General features: G+C 44.8%; 1 long non-coding RNA gene across 1 annotated transcript; it reads right to left on the bottom strand.

The window, feature by feature from the left end:
- Positions 1-7,474: 7,474 nt before the first annotated feature.
- LOC310698392 lies at positions 7,475-23,375 on the bottom strand. Its single transcript, XR_014521494.1, has 5 exons — positions 23,318-23,375; positions 22,369-22,547; positions 18,929-18,965; positions 16,448-16,563; positions 7,475-9,770 (listed from the first exon to the last, which is right to left on the bottom strand). It is a non-coding gene; the product is annotated as an uncharacterized lncRNA (long non-coding RNA).
- Between the last annotated feature and the right edge of the window lie 428 nt (positions 23,376-23,803).

The raw sequence follows: 23,803 nt of genomic DNA, 5'->3' as shown, positions 1-23,803 counted from the left end.
TTATGAAGCCAAAATCATCTCGCAAATCTGTTATGGCGCACAAATATGGGGATCTCTTCAGAAAATGAATCTGGAAATACCCCAGAATAAATATCTTTGTGTTATTTTTGAGCTCCCCCAAGACAGTTGAATCTTCCATTCCCATACCGTCCAACATTTTCCGACAGAAAACCGGAACGCGTGTCTTCTGGGACATGCTCCCAAGTAAGTCACATGACTTGCACCTTGCTCTTGCCTCCCCCAGCACCTTTTTCAGGGCAATATCTTGCATGATGCCCCAAAATACATGTTTTGGGGCCATTGCACCAGCATATTTTTGGGGAGCAAGAGCACAAGAGATTGTGGCACCCAAAATGGCCATTGGGATTTCGTGTGAAAATGCAAGATGCCCCTTTATTCCAAGGCACTTGAAAGTTATGCATTATTCATTTGGAAGCTGATATTTTTTCAGTGAAGGCCAGACTGCATATCTTTGCCAATGGTGGTCTTTGGGCTCTCAAATTCCAGAAGCACCCTGTGCAATGCTAAAATTCGACACCCCCAACTCTTGAGCTCCATTCTACAGCATTGTTGGGGCGCCCCCTGCAGCATGGTGTCTAGTGCAGCTGTACAAGTTACGCTACTCTGAAACTGCCTCTGATCTTTGCCCTTCGGTATTGACTAAAATTTTAACAAGGGATAGGGCCCATTTTAGTACTTTCTGCTTTCAAGGAGATGTTGAGGCTTAACAGTACAGTGACTCAGTCTTGGAATCCGGAAACACTACAAGTTATTGACATGTTTGGCCTCTCTTTGGACATTCTGAGTTCATTGGACTGTGAGACGGCATCTCACCGCATGAAATCTCATATTTTAAAACATGATTTTTGTGCTGATCACACTTCTGCTTGTCTGTCCAAATGCGGCTTCGAGTATGCCAAACTATCCATTCAGATTCCCTGTCCTCACTATGTGACCAGCATCACAAATGTTGAATGGAGAAAAGCCTTTGTAGTTCTGCAATTCCAGTCTCTGCACAGTGCCATAGTTGAAGGATGCTATCGCCGGATGCCTTTTGAGAAGAGAGTTTGCCCATATGGAGGTAATGTGCCTGAAGATTTACCCCACTATTTGCTGGTTTGCCCAATATACAAGGACTTAGAATCATTAAAGAGCAGCCTTGTTCAGAGATTTAAATATCCCAGTGGGGAGGCTGATTGGGTATTTGATCAACTTTTTGTTAGGTGACAGGACCGCCTACACCTCTGAAAAACTGGCCTGTTTTTCCTTTAGAGCAGCAATTTTAAGGAGAAAGGTTAGTGGGGATGATACATTTAATTCTTCAGGGTTGCAAACTCTTATCTAACAGAATGCCTGCTTTTAATAATTATTTTAACGGTGCCATGTATTTTATTTTGTATTCTGTTTTGTAATGGTTTTGGCTACACAAATAAACAATATTCGTATACCGGGAGATAATGGAGCTAGCGAGAGATTGGTTTCAAAGCATCTACTCACCCATCAATAATACTCTGCCTGCCATCACAGCTCAGTCTCCTGGTTGGTCTCAAAAGACCAGGAATGCTTCCTTGGACAGAACCACCAGCAAAGATATTTTCCAGCAACCCACTAGAAGCTCATGGACCCTTGGGTCTTTGAATGGCAATGTAAGAACATAGGGGGAGCCTGCTAGATCAGACCAATGGCCCATTTAGTCCATTACCCTGTTCTCACAGTGGCCAGCCAGATGTTTCAATGGAAAACCTTCAAACAGGATTTAAGCACAGAGCTTAAGAATGTAAGAAAAGGCTGCTGGAAACAACAGATTTAAATGGCAAGAAAGGAGACTAATCATTAGGAAGAACTTTCTGACAGGAAGAGTTGTTCAATGGTAGAAGGGACTGCCTTGGAAGATGGTGGACTCTCCTTCATTGGAGGTTTTTCAGCAAAGGTTGGATGGACATGGTTGCTTTAGCTGTGATCCTTGCATTGCAAGGGGTTGGACTAGATGGAACTTGGGATCCCTTCCAACTCCACACTTCTAGGATTCTACAGTTTGAAGGAAGGGGTTGCCAGAGGCACCTTCAAAGCCTTTGTTCATAAATACTGTTGTACAATGGAGATCTGATTGAGTAAGTATGGAACATAATTCTCACACACCTGGAGGAGCAGTTGTCAGGTAGCTTATGAAATCCCAAAATGGCCCTGCCCTGCTTTCCCATGAGGAAATGAGGACCTTCCCTTTCTTAGCAGGCCAAAATTCTCACCTCTGCAGCCTCCGTTGCTACTGACAGTGATGGAAGAAGGATTTTCCTAACAGGGCTTTTGAAATATGTCACTGGCAAAATATAGCCTCACAGTGTCTAACTAGATGCCTGTAGGAAAGCTGCAAGCTGGATTCAAGCACAAGAGCCCTCTCTTCTCCTGTTTCCCCCCCAGTAACTGGCACTCAAATACCTTGTTGCCTCTGACCATGGAGGCAGAGCATAGCCATCCTGCCCAGCAGTCATCAATACTCCTCTCCTTCTGCATGAATTTGTCCAGTCCTCTTTTAAAGCCATCCAAGTTGGTGGCCATCACTGCCTCCTGTGGGAGCAAGTTCCACAGTTTGAATATGCACTCCATGAAAAAGTCCTTTCTTTTAACCTGTCCTGAATTTTGCAACATTCACACATTGATTCCTCCATTTATTTATTTATTCATTTCATTTCATTTCATTTCAATCCCACCTTTCCCTCCAGTTATCTCCAGGGGGCATACTTGGTTTGCCCCCCTCCCCAGGTCACTAATGGCCAAGTGGGGATTTGAACCCTGGTCTCCCAGGTCTTAGTTCAATACTCTAGCCATTACACCACACTTGTTCTCATCGCAGGGGGTTGCAATGCAAGGGGTGAACTAGATGGTCCTCGGGTGTCCCTTCCATATCTACAGTTCTATGACTTTGCATCAAGCTGGTCCACAGAAGGAGGAGGAAGCTGGAGCACCCACCACGAACCAGATGTGAACACAAATCAGGGTGCTTGAGGGGAACCTGGCAGTGGTACCATCCACAGCACACCCAGTAGCCTGGAACGCCAACGTCACCTGGCAGCTGGTGATGTACCACCCACGCTGTGCCCCACCTTGGGCCAGGGAGGAGCAGCAGAGGGGGCAGAAGCAGAAACATGCCTGGAATGTTTGTTGTGGGAGGAGGTGTGGCGAGTTTAAGGTGTGACTGGGTGAACAGTAAACATTCATCCATGGGCAGGATGATCATGTGCTCAGTACATAAGGGTGTGTTCTCTCTCTCTCTCTGCAAGGTGAAACTTTTGGTAGTGGAGAAATCTGGGATAAGGAATTCAACACACAGGAGGAGCTTGGCATAAGAACATAATTAGAGCCCTGCTGGATCAGGCCAGTGGCCCATCTAGTCCAGTATCCTGTTCTCACAGTGGCCAAATATCCCTAAGAATTTAGCAATCTAAATAAACTGCCTCTGGGCATGGAAATTTCAGAAGAGAGCTGCTGGGTCAGGCCTTGGCCCATCTGGTCCAGCATCCTCTTCTCACAGTGGCCAGCCAGATATCTGTCAGAAGCCCACAAGCTGAATTCGGACACAAGAGCACAAGAATACTGTATAAACACCTTCAGTGAAGGAAGGTCCACTGTCTCCCTAGGTCATCCATCCCAATTTCAAAGAACTCTTACCCTCAGAATCCCCCAACAGATGCCCATGCAACCTCTGTGTAAAAATATCAAATGAAGGGGAGTCCACTATCTTTCAATGGACAGCTTCAAAGGACAGCTTTCTTCTTTTCAGTTTCTGGGAATATAGCAGGGAAATGACACACAGGGACCAAAAAAGGACTTCCAAAGTGTTGTCACCTGAAGTATGGAGCAAGCTGGCTTTCTGCTGCTCCAGAAAATGGGGTCCCAAAATGATTTGAAGGACAAGTAAATAGGTTTTGACTAAACCTTAGGAAGAACTTCCTGATCATAAGAGCGCTCCACAGTGGGCCAGACTCCCTCTGAAGGTGATGGACTCTCTTGCATTGGCAGTTTTTAAGTGGAGGTCAGATGGAGCCTTCTGTTACAAATTATTCAGCAGTAATTCCCGCATTTCAGGGGGTTGGACTAGAAGACCCTTGGTGTCCCTTCCAACTATGTGGTCGCATAATCCGTGATTCTTGGGTTCTAGCTGACAAGTGGCTTGAGATAGAATATCAACCGCTGGGATCTCATGGTCTCTCGAAAGAGTCTCTTAAGTTGCCCATTAGCTAAAAATATAATTGGCTTCCTTTAATCCACATTGTCCCGGGGGATGCATTTGCTGTAGCATCCTAAGTGGGCTTTGTTTGAGGCTGGGGACTTTGCAGTGTGCGTAGCCTCGCACCAGCTGGCAACAGACCGCAAATGACACCAGGGAAAGGAAGAGGAAGCTGGTGACATTGAAGACCATGTGTGATTTGAGAGAAATATGTCTGAAAGGAGAGGCAGATCTGTGAGGGGTTATGATAGTAAGGGAAACTGTAATTAGGACAGGTTTAGCATGTCTGCATTTTCCTCACGCTACAGCAGGAGATTCACCCAGCAGCTGCCGAAATGATTTATGGCACGCTCGCTGCATTCGCCCTGTAGGGAGGTAAACAGAACGTACATACTGTCCCATTTACTCAAACTGTTGAGGGATATGACCTAATTTCTCCTCGGCTGCTGTGCTTTCACTTGCCAGGCTGGGAATCCCAGGAAGCATTGCTTGTTTCCCCACCAAAAGCCCAGATGGAATTAGCTGTGATTCACGAATTGCAGGGGGCTGGACTAGATGACCAACAAAGTCCCTACCAACTCTACAATTCCATGATTGTTCAGCTGTGATTCCTGCTTTGCTGGGGGGTGATTCAGTCTTTTTTTTTTTATTTTTTTAATTCTTAGTTTACAAAAATATGTGCATTTCATTTGTTGCAAGACATTAGTGTTGCATGCAGTACTAGGTTGGGAAGAAAAGAGGGTGGGGTGGGGAATGATGAGGGGGGTGGGGTGGAGTGGGTTGGGTTGGGTTGGTAATGCCTCTATTTTTCTACTTAGTGTATGTGTGGGGTTTTCTGTCAGCATCACTTGTGTGGGTTCTCTTTCTGTTCGCTTGTTATATTTCCTTGGTAGTGAGAGAAGTTGGGCGTGGCCTAGGGTTTGGTTGGTTGTCTTTGGCTGGCAGCTTGTCATGGAGGGATGCTGTGGTCTCAGTGCTGTTCGCCATCTCCTTGGTCAGTGGTATCTCAATCTCCCTGGCGGTCTTGGTTTGAGATGTGCCTGGTGTCCTTTTGGAATGGGAGGGTATAGGGGGTGATTCACTCTGTGATTCATTGGAAGTTTTTAAACAGGCATTGGCTGGCCTTCTACCATGGACTCTCTAGCTATGGTTCCTGTATTGTGTGGGGCTGGGGATCCCTTGCAACTCTATGATTCTAGGATTCATTGGAGGTTTTCCAACAGAGGTCAGGTGACCATCTGTCTGGGATTCTTTTGCTTTGATTCGTGGTTTGTATGGGGTTGGACTAGATGACCGCTGGGGTAGCTTTCACCTATACAATTCTGTGGTTCTAACTCTGCATCCTGTCAGGGCTAATGGATTCAACAGTGGAACCCCCAACACAGTTAATCTTTTAGATGTTCGAGAGTCTCTTTGCTCGTGGGGAGGTTTGCTTTAGAAAATCCCAGGGATTCTTCTTGGCTTTGATAGAGGCGTTTTGAGCTGTTTCCACAAGACAGACAGGAATCTTCTGTGCAACCATCTCTCTCTGCATGGGGTGTCCAGGGAGTTGAGTCTCTGGCTAAATTAGTCTTCCTCTGTTCCCACAGTCACACTTCTAAACATTGCCAGGGCCTGCGGTGTGATGGAAAGGGCAGAAATTCAGCTGAAGGCCTTTGCTGTTTTTCCTCCTTTGTTGAGGAGGAAGAGGCTGACTTGGAAAGGTCTCTCCACAGAAGCAGTTTCACTCCAAAGTACAAAGCACTCCACTCAACAGGAGTCCAAAGGGGAACAAAAGCATCAAGAATAAAGTAACAATTTTCCTTCCCCTTCTTTTAAAAGCACCCAGAAGTGCAGGGATAAGAAAGACTGGGGCAAAAGGTCTCACGAACAAAGACTTTTAATAACCAAGCAGGTAGAGGATGCCTTCTTAGGAAGTGTTCAAGTCTCATGTTGCTTCCAACCAGCTGCTAGAACGAAAATACTATTATGAAATGCTCCACCTCCATTTTAAACTACCATTCCCCAGAGAATCCTCATTTTGTACCTAGGCATGCACAACACATTTCCTTCTAGTGTGCACCCAGGGATTTATTATTATTATTTGGCAGTCTTAAATATCAGAGGATACTAGAATTGCAGAGTTGGAAAGGACTACAGAAGGTCATCTAGTTCAACCCCCCGCAATGCAGGAACCACAGGTAAAGAATCTCTGACAGGGGGGCACCTGACCTCTGCTTTAAAACCTCCAATGAATCTTAGAATTACAGAGTTGGAAGGGACCCCAAGAGCAATTCACATCAGAGTTGAAAGCAGCCTTCCTTGACACATTCTCCAACATCCTGGCTGCATTGTGGACTTGGCCCCAGGCTTTGTTTGGATGGCTTCCTTCAGCTCCAGAGATGCCTTTATGAGTCTGTTAGCCCTCTGGCCAAGGGCACTTTATAGGTCTTGGCTGATTGCAGAAGGAATCCCTTTAATGGGTTTTTCCTTTGCTGTCCCAGTGGGTCCAGTTTCCACGAGGTATTCTGTCACACTCCTATGAGCAATGACGTGATGTGACGGGGGGGGGGGGGAAGGCTAATGCTATTCTAGGCTGCCTCAACAGAAGGGCATTGATAGAGGCGACAGGTCATTGGAGGTGATTCTACAAATGTTCACACTGACTAGGAGGGTGGTACCATGCATTGGTTGTAAGCTGGTTGGTTTGTACCCTCCACACCAACAAGTTATCCCTGCAACACTTGATCACACCACTTCATGGGAAGACCTTGTCTAACTGCAAGTGGACAGGTAACATAGGCAAGGTGCTAGTCACTGCTACAGAACTTGAAATTCATACCTCATTCATAGATAGGTAGCCGTGTTGGTCTGCCATAGTCAAAATAAAAAAATTCCTTCCAGTAGCACCTTAAAGACCAACTAAGTTAGTTCTTGGTATGAGCTTTCGTGTGCATGCACACTTCTTCAGTATTTAGCTTGGTATCTGAAGAAGTGTGCATGCACACGAAAGCTCATACCAAGAACTAACTTAGTTGGTCTTTAAGGTGCTACTGGAAGGAATTTTTTTATTTTATACCTCATTCATGAAACTCTCAATTGGAAAGCCTCTTAGGTGGCAATGCCATAAAGGATCTGCCTGTTCATCAAGAGTACAGGTATCAGATCACACAGGCCATAAGGACAGGAAAACTTCACATGGATCTGGTTATTCTTGGAATTGGTCCAGTGGGCCATTCAAGGTGATTAACAACAGCAAGGAAGCTTTGTCACATACGGGTTTCAAAACATGGCCTTGGAGGCAAAACCCTCCACAATTTAAGACCGATAGAGGAACATAATGTTTGTGTGTGCTGCCCCTGCTGGTACAACATCAATATAAAACACTCTTGGGTGGAAGGTCCACGCCACATTTTGTTTCAGCTGCAGCGAGTTAAGCTGCAAAAAAAAAGGTTATAGTGGATGCTGTTTTGCCACCCATCCAACGTTCAGCATGGTAGGTAGTCAGGAAGATGATAACCCAGACACTCTTGTGCTCAGATGGCAGTGAGGAGAGCTGGTGTCCAAAAGCTTGTTGACTTGAGGGTCAGAGATGATGACACTCTGGGAAATCTTTCTGTACGTATGAGGAAAACAGCTTTCATTAACCCTAGTGCTTCATCCCAATTGGAGCTAATAGACTCAGTGATATTTTTGTAGAAAAAGAGGTGCCGGAACTCACCATGACCGCCTCCCTTGTTCTCTTAGAATAGCAATTATGTCCACCTGAGGGGGCCAGAACTGAGTTCTGGCTTTAAAAAAGCCCTGGATAGACTGGTCTCACTGAGTATAGGAACCTCCATTGACATGTAAACTTCCTTCAGAGGAACTAAAGCAAGTCATTGATGAGCCCATGCAAATTCCACAGTGGCCCTGTCATACTCCGTCTGTAGAGAGGTGTGTGAAACAAGTCACAGAGGCAGCAGGCAGGAGAAATGTAAGGGCTACATCAGAGGTCAAGAAGAAAGTTGGCAGCTGATGTCCAAGCTAATGTTGTATACTTAGTGGGATATGTTTTATGCATAATTTTTTTATAGTATTATCTGACATTTTCAGAAGGTAAAAATAAAATTCTGTGGTCTTCCGAGAACAGTTTATGTGCTTTTTAATCCAACATAGATTTACCAAGCTAAATACTGTCTAATCACAAAAATAATAGCAGATTTGAACTCCTGACAATCAAAAACATGTTTTAAGACCCCACACTGAAATTAGCAAAAATTAAGCTTCACCCCCTAAAATGACCTGCTCTACCCTGACATCTTGCCTGCCACTACACCACCCTCTCCTCCTACTCTTAAGAAACTGAGCCTGCTGTTTGGAGGAAGTTCCAAGCTGGCACTAAATAAACTCCTCAGCAGTTCACACACACACACACACACACACACACACACACACACACACACACCCCCTTATAATTAGAAATCCCTGCTCTGCAATTATTCTACTTTCCAAAGTACAGCTGCTTCCTGCTCATTATCAGGTTAAGGAACTTCTTCTGATAGAGACACCTGCATTAACCCTGTAATTAAGAGGCAGATCACCCAGGGATTGCTCTCGGCACTTGCTCTTAGCCACCCCTGAGCCTGGAAGGAACTCTGGGTGAGAAGAGCAGCAACAACACCTTTTTGGTGCTGGCCTTTCACAATGTCACAGAGGTCTCCCCCACACTGAATGTCATGTTGGTGAAAAGGTCAGCAGTCATAGAATCATATATGTCATAGAAATGTGGTGTTGGAAGGGTTCCCAAATGTCATCTAGCCCAACCCTCTGCCCTCCGTCCAGTGAATGTAGTCCAGGGGATGGAGCTATCTGTCAGCTTCCTGCTCCTTCCAGCAGAGAGGAGGATGGGTAGAAAAACTAGAGTCAGTTAACTCTGCCCACCCATGACTCTGGCTCCACCTATTGCTTGGCTCCCTATCTTCTGCCCCACTGTTCCAAAGAAGCACCAGCTATCCCTGCAAATATTGTATGCTCAGGTTGTATATATGAAATCTGCTCAATTCACTATATTATAGTTGCAATACCCTGCAGCGCCCCCTAGGCTTGGTGCTCAGTGTGGCAGAACCAGTCGCATTGCCCTGTTCTGGTTCGACAGAAGCGGATTAGTCATGCTGGCCACATGACCTGGAAGCTGTACACCTGCTCCCTCAGCCAGTATAGCGAGATGAGCGCCACAACCCCAGAGTCGGTCACGACTGGACCTAATGGTCAGGGGTCCCTTTATCTTTTTAAGGAGAGCATGTGGACCCATCCTCAGAAGAGGTGGGGAAATTGACCTTCTATGGGTGCTGGAGAGAATGGAACGTGAAATAAGATCTTGTCATTTGCAAAGCTATAATTTCAAAGCAAGCTGCTCTTGTAAATGATCATCCATTTCTCTCCCACTCAGAAGTCTTCAGTGTCATCTATCGCATAAGGAAGGAGGGACAACGCCAGATCAGGAAAATTATCTGTGGGCAGGAACGGATGTTTTAGCGCCAGCAAAGAGCTCCATCAGTATTTACATTCTGAAGCTCAGTAAATTCTAGAAAGAGGAGAAATGATAAGAGCATCAGAAATGGTAGAGTTGGTAGAGTCCACCCAACTTCTGCTTGAAACCTCCAAGAAAGGAGAGTCCACCACATTCTGAAATGATTTGCAGAGCAATGCCCTCAGATTTTTTAAAAAATCGTATGTGCGTGTGTAACCACAATTTATGTAGGTAATATTGGAGGATGTTCAAAAGAGGTCAGATGCCATTCTTCTAGTGTTGGCAATTGTTGTTGTTTCCACAACGACAGAAGTTATTGGAATATGCAGAAATAGCTAAATTAACGGGTAAAATTTGACAACAGGGCGATGAAACATTTGAGAAAGAATGGGAAAAAATTATGGCGTATATAGGAAAAATAAGGTGAAATAGCGAAACCAGTAGAAATGAAAAAAAAACCTCATAATGTGAAATACAAAGAAAATTATCAGATAAGAAAAATAATAAGAAGCAAAATGTATAATGTGAGTAAAGTAAATAATAGTGGTTGTAAATGAATACAGACAGACAACAAGAATTGTATATATAGAAGGACTTATTTGTTTTTGGACATATGATGGGCAAATATGGGAGAAGAAAAGCAATAGATAAAATGGATGATGACAGTGCGGAAAAATTTAGATATGATATTAAAATACCAGAAGAAGGAAGGAAGAAAGTCAGCTCTTAGGAGCAAGTATAAATGTAAAATGTAAAACAATATTTATATGTGGAGTATGTAACTGAAAAACCAATAAAAATCATTATTAAAAAAAGAGGTCAGATGGCCACCTGTAGTAGTAGTAGTAGTAGTAGTAGTAGTAGTAGTAGTAGTAGTATTAACAACAACATCATCATCAACAACAAATTTCTTATACCCCGCCCATCTGACTGAGTTGCCCTAGCCACTCTGGGCAACTGTCAGGGATTCATTAACTGCATTGCAAGAAGGTTGAGCTAAAGAATCCTTGAGGTCTGTTCTAGCCAGGGGCAGTGCCTCCCATTTTGCTTCACCATCCGTCCTTATGTGTGATATGGTGGCAACCATGAAGCTTCAGTAGCAGTGCTGGCTGCAGGCAGGATCTCAGGTTGCAATAACTCATGCATTCCCCCAGTGCTGCTGCTCTGCTAGCGGGGGGGGGGGGGGTAGGGCCTGGAGGGGGGCACCACCTCAGGCTCCTGCTACTCAGTGTGGCTGCCTCATTTCGCTTCATGGGTTGGATGACCCTGTTTCTAGCTCTATAGTTCTATAATTCTATTATGCCACAAAGGTTTTCCAACAGAGGTCGGGTGATAACCTGTCAAGCATTCTTTAGTTCAGACTGTCCCAGATTCACAAAAGTAGTCCCAGTTTCTGAATTTGATCCCAGGATGTCCTGCTTTTCCTTAGGATGTCCCTATTTTCACTGGAGAAATGTTGGAAGGTATGGAGTTAGGCAACCCCGCTCCTCTGGTTTGCCAGAAGCGGCTTAGTAATGCTGGCCACATGACCTGGAAGCTGTACGCCGGCTCCCTCAGCCAATAAAGCAAGATGAGTGCCACAACCCCAGAGTCGGTCACGACTGGACCTAATAGTCAGGGGTCCCCTTTACCCTTTAAGTCAAGGAAATAAGTAACTATACAACCTTTAGAAGACATCTGAAGGCAGCCCCGTATAGGGAAGTTTTTTATGCTTAATTTTTTTAATGCTTTTATATAAACTGGAAGCCACCCAGAGTGGCTTGGGCAACCCAGTCAGGTGGGCAAAGTATAAATAATAAAAATGATGATACCAACCTGTCCATATCATTCTTCAATTGGGGTGCCCAGAACTGGACACAGGACTCCAGGTGGGGTCTGACCCTGGCAAAATAAAGTGGTGCTATGACTTCCCTAGATTTGGACTCTTTAAATGGACTTCTATTGATGCAGCCTAGAACTGCATGAACCTTTTTTTTTTTGCTGCTGCCTCACCCTGTTGACTCATGTTAAGCTGTGGTCTACTAAGACCCCTAGATCCTTATCTCATGTACTACTGGCAAGCCAGGTGTCCCCCATCCTATATTTGAGCACTTATTCCATGTGAATCCTCCTTTGTCCCCAGTCAGTGTGGATCTCCTTTGAGATAAGCGCAGAAGGGCTTGATGGTACATTTGCTTCTAGTTATTTGGACATACCAGCCTTTCAAAGCCCTGGGCAATGTGTAATACTTCAGACAATTACATTTTATTTAATAAAGAGCAGTGGACAAGATAAGCGAACAACCCTCTTCTTCGAAGCCTTTAACAACTTGGGAAATTTCCAATATATATTCAAATTGCTCCAGCCACCCGTTCTGCACTCAAGACATCCTTATCACTTCCAGCTGTCAGTGGGGATATAGGTGGCAGGCGATGCGAGGATGGGGCTCTGGGACAGACGACTCCTTTGATCTTCATGGCACCAAATATTAGTGGTGGGAATGGGCTACATGACATGAACTTGTTTCCAAGAAAAATGAATACTGAGTAGCATCAGCAGAAAATCATTTCTCCTGCAAGACTTATCACTCTAGGCCACAAATCCACAACTGACCAAGCACATCTCAGATTTTGAAGGTGAAAGGGACTCCTGGGTCAGCTTCTTATGTATACTGTAGTTCCCAAACTTTTTTTGGTTCCATCAGCTAGTGGTGATTTAGTGGTTAGACTGTTGGCCTAGGACCTGGGAGAGATTAGGATTCAGATCCACATCCAGCCAGAAAGCTCACTGGGTGACCTTGGGCCAGTCACTCACTCTCAGCTTAACCTACCTCACAGGGTTGTTGTGAAGGTAAAACCAGAAAGAAGAAGAACCATGAACACCAACTTGAGCATCTGGGAGGAAAAGGTGGGATATACTGTATTTTTTGCTCTATAAGATGCACCAGACCATAAGACACACCTAGTTTTTGGAGGAGGAAAAAAAGGAAAAAAATATTCTGAATCCCAAAAGCCAGAACAGCAAGAGGGGTCTCTACTTTTGCTGCACAGCATCCCTCTTGCTGTTCTGGCTTCTGGGATAGCTGTGCAGCTAGCATTTGCTCCATAAGATGCACACACATTTCCCCTTACTTTTTAGGAGGGAAAAAGTGAGTCTTATGGAGCAAAAAATACGGTAAATGTAATAAAGAAATAAAGAAACAACAAACAAGCAAACCCTACCCTATACAAAGTAATAGTCAGTGGTTTGCACTGTAATATAATACAATAAAATTCAAAAGAGCAGCCATTGGTTGCACATTTATTCACAATCCAATTAAAACTATTTAATTCAACCTAATTGATTAACTTGATCTGGTGATAGCAGCTTCCAAAAGTCTGGGAGACATTTACACCTCCAACACCCTGTTGCCTTTTAGTCCCCCTCCAATAATCCTGTTACCACCCCCAGTGTGGTACTATCCACTTTGGGCACCACTGGAAGGAGTGCAGAGGAAGGTGAGCAAGATGAACAAGAGTCTGGAAACCAAGTCTTGGGTGGAACGGTTGAGGGAGCTAAGATGCTTAGAGAAGAGAAGACTGAAAGGTGTTATGAGAGCCATCTCCAAATATCTGAAGGGCTGCCAGGTGGAAGATGGAGCCAGCTTGTTTTCTGCTGCTACAGAGGGCAGGACCTGAACCAATGGATTCAAAATGATAAGAAAGGAGATTCTGACTCAACATCAGGAAGAATGTTGGAAAATTCAGGACAGTCAAAGGAAATTCCTTCTTCACACAGCACAGAATTAAACTATGGAACTCCCTGATTTGGCATAGTGGGATCATCATTTAATCAAATCCAGCAGGATTGCCTGGATTGATGTTTAAAGGGGTGGGGGGTGGGGAAAGGCAACAAAACTGCAGATGGAAGAAAGAATCCACAATGAACAGGAAGCAAACAATGTACAAGAAAGGTAAGCAAGGTGTGAGAAGAGTAGTTTCATGGGGTGTATATTGTGGGCAAAAAATGAAGTACAGTCTGGTTGGTTTGTTCTTTAAATTAGGTGGCTAATCTTTATAACAACCTCAATGTTGCCTTTATATCTCATAGTAAACTATGTTTCTTTAAGGGTAGTAGCAGCACTGATGAATAGCAATCTTGTTTCAGCTTCCAGATATTTTTTTTTGTGGCTGAGTTTTTTAAAGTGTAAATTACTGGTGACATGTCATTTCTATAAGATTTGTTTCAAATCATGTACTTTAATTGATTTTGTAAGCCAATTTCAGTGAAGGGTGCATGTGGTACAGAAATGTCTCTGATGTGTGTATGTGAAGAAGTGTGCATACACACGAAAGCTCATACCAAGAACTAACTTAGTTGGTCTTTAAGGTGCTACTGGAAGGAATTTTTTTATATGCACAAACACTGACAGTGTATATATGTGTGTGCTTACCTAGAGTATATATGCACATGCACACTCATCCAATGTGTACATATATAATGTGTATGTATATGTGCATATTTACACACATCCTATATCTTTCTCACACCAAAAGTTTTTCTCCCAAGCTAGTAAGAACGTGGTGCATTGGTCTTCCCGCTATGAAATAATGAATTCTCTCTTTAAAGGAGTGAATTAAACCATAAATACATAGAAGTGTGTGGGGGGGGGGACTATGGAACTCCCTCTCACAGGAGAAATTGATGGTCGCCAACTTGGATGGCTTCAAATTAAGATTCTCCAAATTCATGGAGGAAATAGCTATCAATTGCTACTAGCCACAATGGATGTACTCTGCCTCCACAATTGGAGGCAGTAATGCTTCCAAACCAGTTGCATGGTATCTTGTGTTTGAGTTTCCCATAAGCATCTTTTTGGCCCCTGTGAGAACAGGATGCTGAACTAGATGGTCCATGGGCTTGATCCGGGAGGCTCATCTTATTTTCTCACATTTTTATGGTACAACTCTACAATTCTATCATTCTATAAATGGGTCCCTCTGAAGGGTCTGGGTGAGCTTTGGGTCCTCAATCTTTCCTGACAGTGGCTTCTCCTCCCCCCTGTCCTCTGCTGCTCATAAGAAGAGCCTGCTGGAATAGACCAATGGCCCATCTAGTCCCATCCTGTTCTCACAGTGGCCAACCAGATATCTCAATGGGACTCCCATAAGCAGGACTCTAGTGCAAGTATACCCTCCCCTTCCATGGTTTCCAGCATTCAGAAGCATTGCAAAGCATAGTGCTTGTGGCTAGTAGTAAAATCTTCTTTTAAAGCCATCCAGATTGGCGGCCACCACCGCCTCCTGTGGGAGTGAGTTCCACAGTTTAACTATGCATTGCATCAAAAAGAACTAAATCTGAAGTACTCTAAATCTATATCTGAGAAGAGCTGAGCAGGGGTCTAAACTGTGCGAGAACATGATACATCTCTAATTTGAAGAAATGACCCCCACCCAACCAGAGAAATCTAGCTTGGCACATCTGTCCTGTCATGTAAATACTGGAGGCTTTGATCTGAATACCAGTCGCAAAGTCTGCTCCTGCCACTTAGCCGGTCATACAACACAGGCAATTAGCTAACAGCATCTCAGTAAATATTTCATACTTTATAGCAAAAGGCTGTTTAATTTTTCATTCTTTTAAACCAGCTGATGAATGTTTTATGGTAAGGATCTCTCCCTTTAATTTTTTTGGGTGCGAGCTGAATGGACATTGGCATGAAAAGATCCCTACTAAACAGGGGTGCCAACTTGAATATTGAGGGGGGAGGTAAGCTCCGCTGTGCATAATCAAACACAAGATGCTGTTCACATACATCTTTTGAACAGCAATGCCCATCAACTTTTTTTTTGGGGGGGGAGCTCCCTCAACTATTTTAGGGGGGACCCAAAGGGACCTTGGTCCCTAAAAGTTTGCTTCTATGCTAGTAAATCAGATCTAGGTATCTGTCCAAATGACTGTCCTCTATGTGTGCTTGCTGCAACTTTCTCTGTTGGATAATAGGCAGGTGTGTTTAGCAGATCTGCCAGACAGGTGGGGTGCATGTTGCTGTGTGCTGCCTGCTAAGATCTCATAGAATCAAAGGACTGTAGAGTTGGAAGGGGTCCCCAAGAGTTATCTAGTCAAACCCCTGCAATGCAACAGCTTTGCAACAGCTGCTGCTTCCTGCACACCCTCCTTTTACTTCCAGGCTTATTTTATTTCTGTAACTGGTCAAAACATTTTCACGAATCATAGCTCAATAACCCCTGACATTCAACTACTGGTTAAAAAACTTCTAAGGAAGGAAAGCCCCCTATTTTAAAAAACCTCCAGTGAGTCAACTTTCTGACAGCAAGAGTTGTCCAAGAGTCAGAGGGCGTACCGAGGGTTCCTTACACCCTTGGCCAGGAGCTGTATTGGCAACCGCCTCCCCACACAAAAAAACTTGCTGTGACAGTGACAGTGTAGTGCCACACACACATGTATGTCATACACAGAAGAAATGAAAAGCAATGCAAAGAAAGAGGCCCTGCTTTACTGCTAGAGCCGTTTCACTTTTGAGAAGCAATATCGCCATTAGAAACCCCTTAAACAATCAGCCAGCACAGGAATCAGCAGCCGAAGCCCCACAAGTAAAACTTGCAAACCACCAACAGGTTTCACACTGAGAGACTGTTTGAAACACCCCAGAAAATACCATCCGTTGCAAAGTTAGTGATTTAAGGGGTACAAATCAGCCAGATCCTCCTTCCTGCTCTCCCCACCCCCACAAAAGGGAAGCAATACTGTACCATTTAACCACAGAAGGACTGAGTTTGCTGCGTGAAAGGGCTTTGCGGGATCCAACCACAATGGAAAGTATCTGGTTCTCTCTTCAGCACATCAAAAGCTTTCCTGGGGAGCAGGACTGAAAGAGAAGACCAGAAGCTGAACTTCTTTTTGCTTTTGTGGTCAGTCAGAGGCAGGGGGGAAGAGCCAGGATGCTCCCCTCTTGGCTATCCCTCCAGCAGCCTGCGTCCCTCACCGCCAGTTACCTATGGGTGGCTACAGAACATGCCACCCAGGAGTTGGCAGCCCAGTGCCCCCTGGGGCTGCACGCTTGGTAGGGGCCAACCTCACCAACCCCCCAGGTACACCTCTGCCAAGAGTGGAATAGATTCCCTCAGAAGGTGGTGGGCTCTGCTGCACTGCAAGGGGTTGGCTTACATAATACTCGGGTCCCTTCCAACTCTATGATTTGGCAATTCTGTGATTCTCCCTCACCCAATATAATTACAAAATAATTGGTGAGAAAACAGACCCATGGCTGGCATGTTGGGTCAAACCAAAATTCAGCTTTTGCTTCTGTCCTGAAATTCATTACCAAGGGATTCAATTTTTTAAAAAGCAGTTGAGATTTATTGATGCCTTTTTTTCTTTTTCCAAAACAGGAACAGAGAGCATATCTAACCCCCTCCCCTCCCCCGTCCCACTTACAACCATACCAAATACAGCATATCTACATATCTGTAGATGGGATGCGGGTGGTGCTGTGGGTTAAACCACAGAGCCTAGGACTTGCCAATCAGAAGGTTGGTGGTTCGAATCCCCACGACAGGGTGAGATCCCATTGCTCAGTCCCAGCTCCTGCCCACCTAGCAGTTCAAAAGCACGTCAAAGTGCAAGTAGATAAATAGGTACCGCTCCGGTGGGAAGGTAAACGGCATTTCCATGTGCTGCTCTGGTTCGCCAGAAGCGGCTTTGTCATGCTGGCCACATGCTGGACCCGGAAGCTGTCTGAGGACAAACCAGCTCTCTCGGCCTATAGAGTGAGTTGAGCGCACAACCCCAGAGTCGGTCATGACTGGACCTATGGTCAGGGGTACCTTTACCTTTACCTTTACATATCTGTACCATATGACTTCCCTTCCAACCTTTTCCTGGTTCCTTTGCTTTTCTACTACTCTGTGTAATCCACATCTCTTTAATCATCCAATTTGTTATCTATTCTCTATCTGTTTCAGCTCTGCTGGATTTACACGAGACCTGCTTTATTGATGCCTCTTAAGGTAGAACAATTAAGTGTTGACATGCCAAATAGAGTAATTATTTAAAAAAAAACCCCAGGTTTCCTTCCTAAGACCTTAACTAACTTCCTGCATTGACTGAGAGCTGAGATCATAACCAACTTCAAATCAGATATTTGAAGGGCCATCAGGTGGAAGATGGAGCAAGCTTGCTTTCTGATGCTCCAGAGAAGAGGACCAGAACTGATGGATTCAAATTGGAAGAAATGAGATTCCAACTAAACATTAGAAAGAACTTCCTGATGGTAAGAGCTATTCAACAGTGGAACGGGCTCCTTTGGAAGATGGGAGGGTTTCCTTCAATGGAGGTTTTGAAAGAGAGGTTGAGTGGACACCAGGCAGGGATTTTTTAGCTGTGACTCCTGCATTGCAAATGGGTTGGACTATATTACTCTTGGTGGCCTCTTCCATCTCTACAATTTGCTGATTCCAGCGCTATCCATTACTGAGAATGCTGTGTGTACGTGCAGACTGAATTAGAAATTAGAATCTAAATACAAACATTCGCAAACAAATCCCCCTTTCATTCCAGAGCTCTATTCACATGGTAAGTTAAAAGTGTTCTATTAATGAATTGTATAATAACATCTGAGTGCCGAGGCTGTTGCCTCAATCTGCCCATTTATTCTCTCCTGGTATCAAATTCCACTGACGTCTCACCCTCCTCCACATGTCCAGCTTCCGAGAGAGTGCTATCTTCATTAGCAGAGAGAAACTGATATCGTCCATTAACTGACCCCCTTCCTCTGCAGTGACCCCCTCTTAACAAATTTGCACGCCCCGGGGGAATGTGACACTTTGTGCCCAGGCCCACATGGAAGTCGTCTATCATGACAAACAGGTGCTGCCTCTGTGTGTGTGTGTGTGTATTCTTTTTTGGGGGGAGAACCAGGTTCCACATGCAGTATTAGTGGAAGATCGTTTTCTACCTGAAGACTGTGGGAGGAAAAATATATGAATCCCTGTGGACCCATGTGTGTGGGTGAACAACAAAAGAATTTGCTGGGTGCCTGGATTCAAAATGCAGGACAAAATGCAGTACACAGAGCATTCCAGTAGCAGAGTATTAAACTCACAAAAATAAGCAGCACAGTGAATATAGGTTGTCAAATATTTCTTATCCCAATTACCATGCACCTTTCTTTCTACCCCATTTGCAAGGAACAGACCACACACTGCAAAGTAAGTTAGAAATGCTTTACTTACAGATTCATAGGTTTGATAAATGTGTTGTTCCGTGCAGCTGCAAAGAGAAACACAGGCAGAATATTTCTGGTAGAAAGTACTGTATATAATTCCAAACACATGCTGTAAACTCAAGAGCAAGCTTACGCATGTCCTTCATTACATGATGCAGAGAAAGAGGAAGCTGAAAAGCTTCACTTCCTTGGGAGCATGACCTGAGTCTGTCTAGCAATAAAACTCTGTGGTCCTTAACCATTCCATGCAGTCATGCACAGTTATGCAATCTTCCACAAAATTGAGAGGGGTGCTAATTTCAGGACTTTAAGAGCCTGAAAGATAATTGAAAGAAGGATGTCATTGAATTATAGATGGCAAGGAAAGACGATGGCTTTGGAGAAGAGTTAAGGGGCAAAGGGAGTGAATATTTTAACAGGAGAGATTAAGGGTCCAGGCGTGTGTGCTTGTGCTTCCAAAAACTTGGAAGAGGATGGTTCCAGGAAGCAAATATTCACAAGCAGAATCAAAACTAATAAAATTAATTTCAATAGGGATGAATGAAAGGTTCCTGCTTAGGCAGGAATAACTAGATACAGAAATATAGAATTGGGGGGAGGGCATGTGGTTTGACGGAAGTCCATGCAAAAAGGATTGAGGGGTCTTAGGAGCCCACAAGCTTAACATATGTTGACAGTGTGATGCAGCAGCAAAAACAGCTAATGCAATTCTAGGCTGCATCAAGAGAAGCCAAATGTCTAGAACAAGAGAAGTGACAGTACCACTCTATTCTGCCTTGGTCAGACCCCATCTGGAGTCCTGTGTCCAGTTCTGGGACTAGGGGTTGGAAAACCAAGCCTTGTGAGGAATGGCTGAGGGAGCTGGGCATGTTTAGCCAGGAGAAGATGAGACTGAGATGAGATATGGTAGCTGTCTTCAGATATATAAAGAGCTATCCCATGGAAGATGGAGCAAGCTTGTTTTCTCTTGCTCTGGAGGATAGGACCTGAACTTCAAGTTACAAGAAAGGAGGTTCCAACTAAACATCAGGAAGAACTTTCTGACACTAAGAGCTGTTTGCAGTGGGACAGACTCCCTGGGAAGCTGTTGGAATCTCCTTCCTTGAAGTTTTTTAAAGAGAGGTTGGGTGGCCAGGGAGCCCTTTAGCTCTGATTCCTGCAGTGCAGGAGGCTGTAGCAAATGACCCTTCGTGGTTCGTTCTGACTCTACAGTGTGTTTCTGTGGGACATGTTTGCAATATACAAACTCCTCCTTGCACACACACATACACACACACACACACTCAAGAAGCTTGAAAAATTAACCTATTAAATACAACTCTGGGGAGTACAAAGATCTGAAGACCTGTTAAAAAAATGAAAAGGGCCTTTTGTTCAGCTGCCTTCTGCCCTGCTGTTGCATTTGAATAAAATTGTAGTAGGCAAGAAGGGAGACTCAACAAAGGAGGAAAAGGCTTCTCATGAACAATGAAATGAAAGCAGTCTAAAATTCTACAGTATTTTAGCATTCCGGGACTGTCATGTATTCTAGGATTCAACTGGAGATTAAGGGGCTGGCTAGGAAGAATTTCCCACAAGACCTGTGGAGGGAGGGAGGGAATGGGCAAGCATTGGAAGGCCTTGCAGGGCGCAAGTGTCACCCGGGAGTAACATGTGCTGGGCTGGTGGTAGCTGGGGATTCACAAAATACTGCCAGCTCAAAAATTCTGAAACCATTACCATAATCTGAACTTCAAACCCGTTTCAGACAGTGTATTGGTAAATTGCTTGGCCTTAATCTGAAGAAACCGGTGTGGCTGCAGAAGGATCTTACGGATGAGCTGAGATTTAAAGAAGGGCATGTATAAGAAATGGAAGAAAAGTGAAATCAAGAAGGAAGAGTATACACCAGGAACCAACAGTTGCATTCTGAAGGTCATGCAGGGCCAAGCTCAGAAATAGTTCAGGATTGCAAGAGAGGTCTAAAATAATAATAATAATAATAATAATAATAATAATAATAATAATAATAATGGTTTCTTTAATGGGGTGGGAGAGCTGGGGGAAAAAAATCACATCTAGAAACCAATGTGCCCCTTTGGTTTTAGATAGTACATGGGTCTAAAAAGGCCGGAACACAAATTTTCACAGACCTCTAGCAGCTATGGTGGCTCATTTACGAGAAGTAATGTATTTAGTATTAACTCTGAAAGTGTATGCTCAATTCTGATCAATTTTAGCCTCCTGGAGCAAAATATACATCGGGATTACCCCCCACCCCAATCATAGAACCACAGAAACATGGAATTGTAGAGCTGGAAGGGACCCAAAGGGCATCTAGTCCCCTCTCCACTGCAGATATGACCATAAAACCTTTATCCGCCCCTGCCCCCGCATTTGATTTAACAGCATCAAACATGAAAGAAAAGAAAATGCTCAGAGTGCATTTCACGTTTCAGAGACAGAAACATCCCTCCCACTGTATAGAGGTCTCATGATTCACACTGTCATTAAAGAAAAATATATATAGATAAACTGTCTCATCTGGGCCTGAGTGTTACATATAATCGAGTGCAAGAAGTATCAGCCACAGTAAGAAATGTACTGTGTAAACAATACATGGAAAATGATGTGTGCCTGCCCAAAATGTGTTCCATAATAATAATAATAATTCTGCAGACAGAATCATAGAATTGAAGAGCTGGAAGAGACCCTGAAGATCATCATGTCCAGCCCCTTGCAATGCAGGAATATGCAGCTGTCCCATTCAGGGATTGAACCTGCAAACATGGCTTTATCAGCACTATGCAGCAGTGCACAGTGTGCCAGCTGTAAAACACATACACACACACTTATAGAGGGAGAAAGTGCTGAGCTCAGGGCGACAGGGACTCCAGCATCATGTGCCCCTTATCACAGCACCAGGATGACCCCACAACTGGGTCCCTACCCGCTCAACCCACCCTCCACCAGCCCAGGAGGCAGAGCCAGCTCCCCTCGCTTGCCATTGGCCGCTCCCTAGTGCCCCCCCCCCGCCCGGCAGGGCTCGGATACTGTCCTGGCACCTGCAGGCCTCTTTTCTAAGCGCAAGGTTGGAAGGCAGGGGCAGCATCCCTGGGTGGGGAGTGCGAGCCCCGCAACAACCCCCGGAAGGCAAAAGAAGGCCTAGGAGAAGGCAGCCGCAGCAGATTCTGGGGCTGCTGGTTCAACGCCCTGGGCTGGGAGAAGCAGGAGGCTGGGAGGGCCAAGCCCCCGGGAGAAGGGGGCAAGCTGGGCAATGAAGCCACGGCGGTGGAGCTGCCCTGCATCACGGAGCAGCTCAGTCACAGCCGCTGGGCTTTTGCCTCCCGTTCTCAACCCCCTGCCATGGTCTGGAAGAGCAGAGGGGCAGCTGCAGTAGCAGGAGTCACAGCCTGAGGGGGGCGTGCAGCTTAGGACCATTACTGATCAGGAGGAACCCCTGCTTACCAGAGTCTGGCTGCTGTCCAATCACCTGGCGCGTCGGCGGCTGGAAAAATGGGGAGGCGGGGACGTCGAAGCTCAACGATTTGTTGCTGCTTCTGTTTCTGGCAGTCGTTAACTGGGGAGGGGGTGATCCTGGACGTTGGGACTCCTGCTGCCACTAGCGACGCTCCTTTGGTACTTAGCTAGGGCCGCCAAAAAAAAAGGTCTCAAGGACTGCATGCCGCCCGCGGGCCATATGTTGGACCACCCAGATCTAACGCGATTTGCATTCTGAGCTAATAATGTGGCAACTCCTTTTGCAACAAATCCAGGCAAAGGTCGGCCAGATGCTCGTCCAATTCCTGAGGTCTGCTCACTGGCTGCATTACATTCCGGGGCTCCCATGGTTTTAATGTTTCATTTGCATCTCGCTCACATTCTCATCACTGTTCTGGGAAATCTAAAATGCATCTTTAAAAACCGAGTTACAATAATTTTTGCATATTAGATACCATCATTGGCATATTAAAAACAGTTCTGCATGGAAAACAGTTGGAAGGCAATCTCTCTGGGACCATGCTAGAGTGCATTGAGCAGGCAATGGGAAGGAAATGGTGAGACTCCCAATTATGGAAACAACCAGAGTGGGCAATTTTCTGGGTCTTCCCAATGAAAAAGCATCCATCTCAAAGCATGCAGCAAATTTTTATAGGATAGGCTGAAGCAATGGAAGTCTAGTGTCCAGATTAAGGGAAGAGAGACAAATAAAACAGCAAAACAATAATATTATTTATTGTTTATTTATTTCGTAAAATTTACGTACCTCTTGATTGCAAAAAACCTCAAAGCAGTTTACAAAACAATAAAACAATAAAATTGAGAAAGATTCACACCCATAATTTAAAATGGACATAACTTTAAATACTAAAAGAGATTAAAATGTTTATTTTTATTATTTACATTTATAGCTCACCTTTTCCTCCAAGGACCTCAAGGTGACACATGTGGTTCTAAATGACTCTTGGTAATCCCTTCCAGGGATGCGGGTGGCGCTGTGGGTTAAACCACAGAGCCTAGGACTTGCCGATCAGAAGGTTGGTGGTTTGAATCCCCGCAACGGGGTGAGCTCCCGTTGCTCAGTCCCTGCTCCGGCCAACCTAGCAGTTCGAAAGCACGTCAAAGTGCAAGTAGATAAATAGGTACCATTCCAGCGGGAAGGTAAACGGTGTTTCCATGCGTTGCTCTGGTTCGCCAGAAGCGGCTTAGTCATGCTGGCCACATGACCCGGAAGCTGTACGCTGGCTCCCTTGGCCATAAAGCGAGATGAGCGCCGCAACCCCAGAGTCGGCCACGACTGGACCTAATGGACAGGGGTCCCTTTACCTAATCCCTTCCAACTCTCCAATTCTATGATTCAATGATGACCATCTTGCAGCAGAGGTGGTGTCATCTGCAATGC

This window comes from Podarcis liolepis (genome assembly GCF_965112155.1).
Source record: "Podarcis liolepis genome assembly, chromosome: Z".
Taxonomy (NCBI): domain Eukaryota; kingdom Metazoa; phylum Chordata; class Lepidosauria; order Squamata; family Lacertidae; genus Podarcis; species Podarcis liolepis.
Note: the sequence above shows the minus strand (reverse complement) of the source record. Positions and strands in the feature narration are given on the sequence as shown.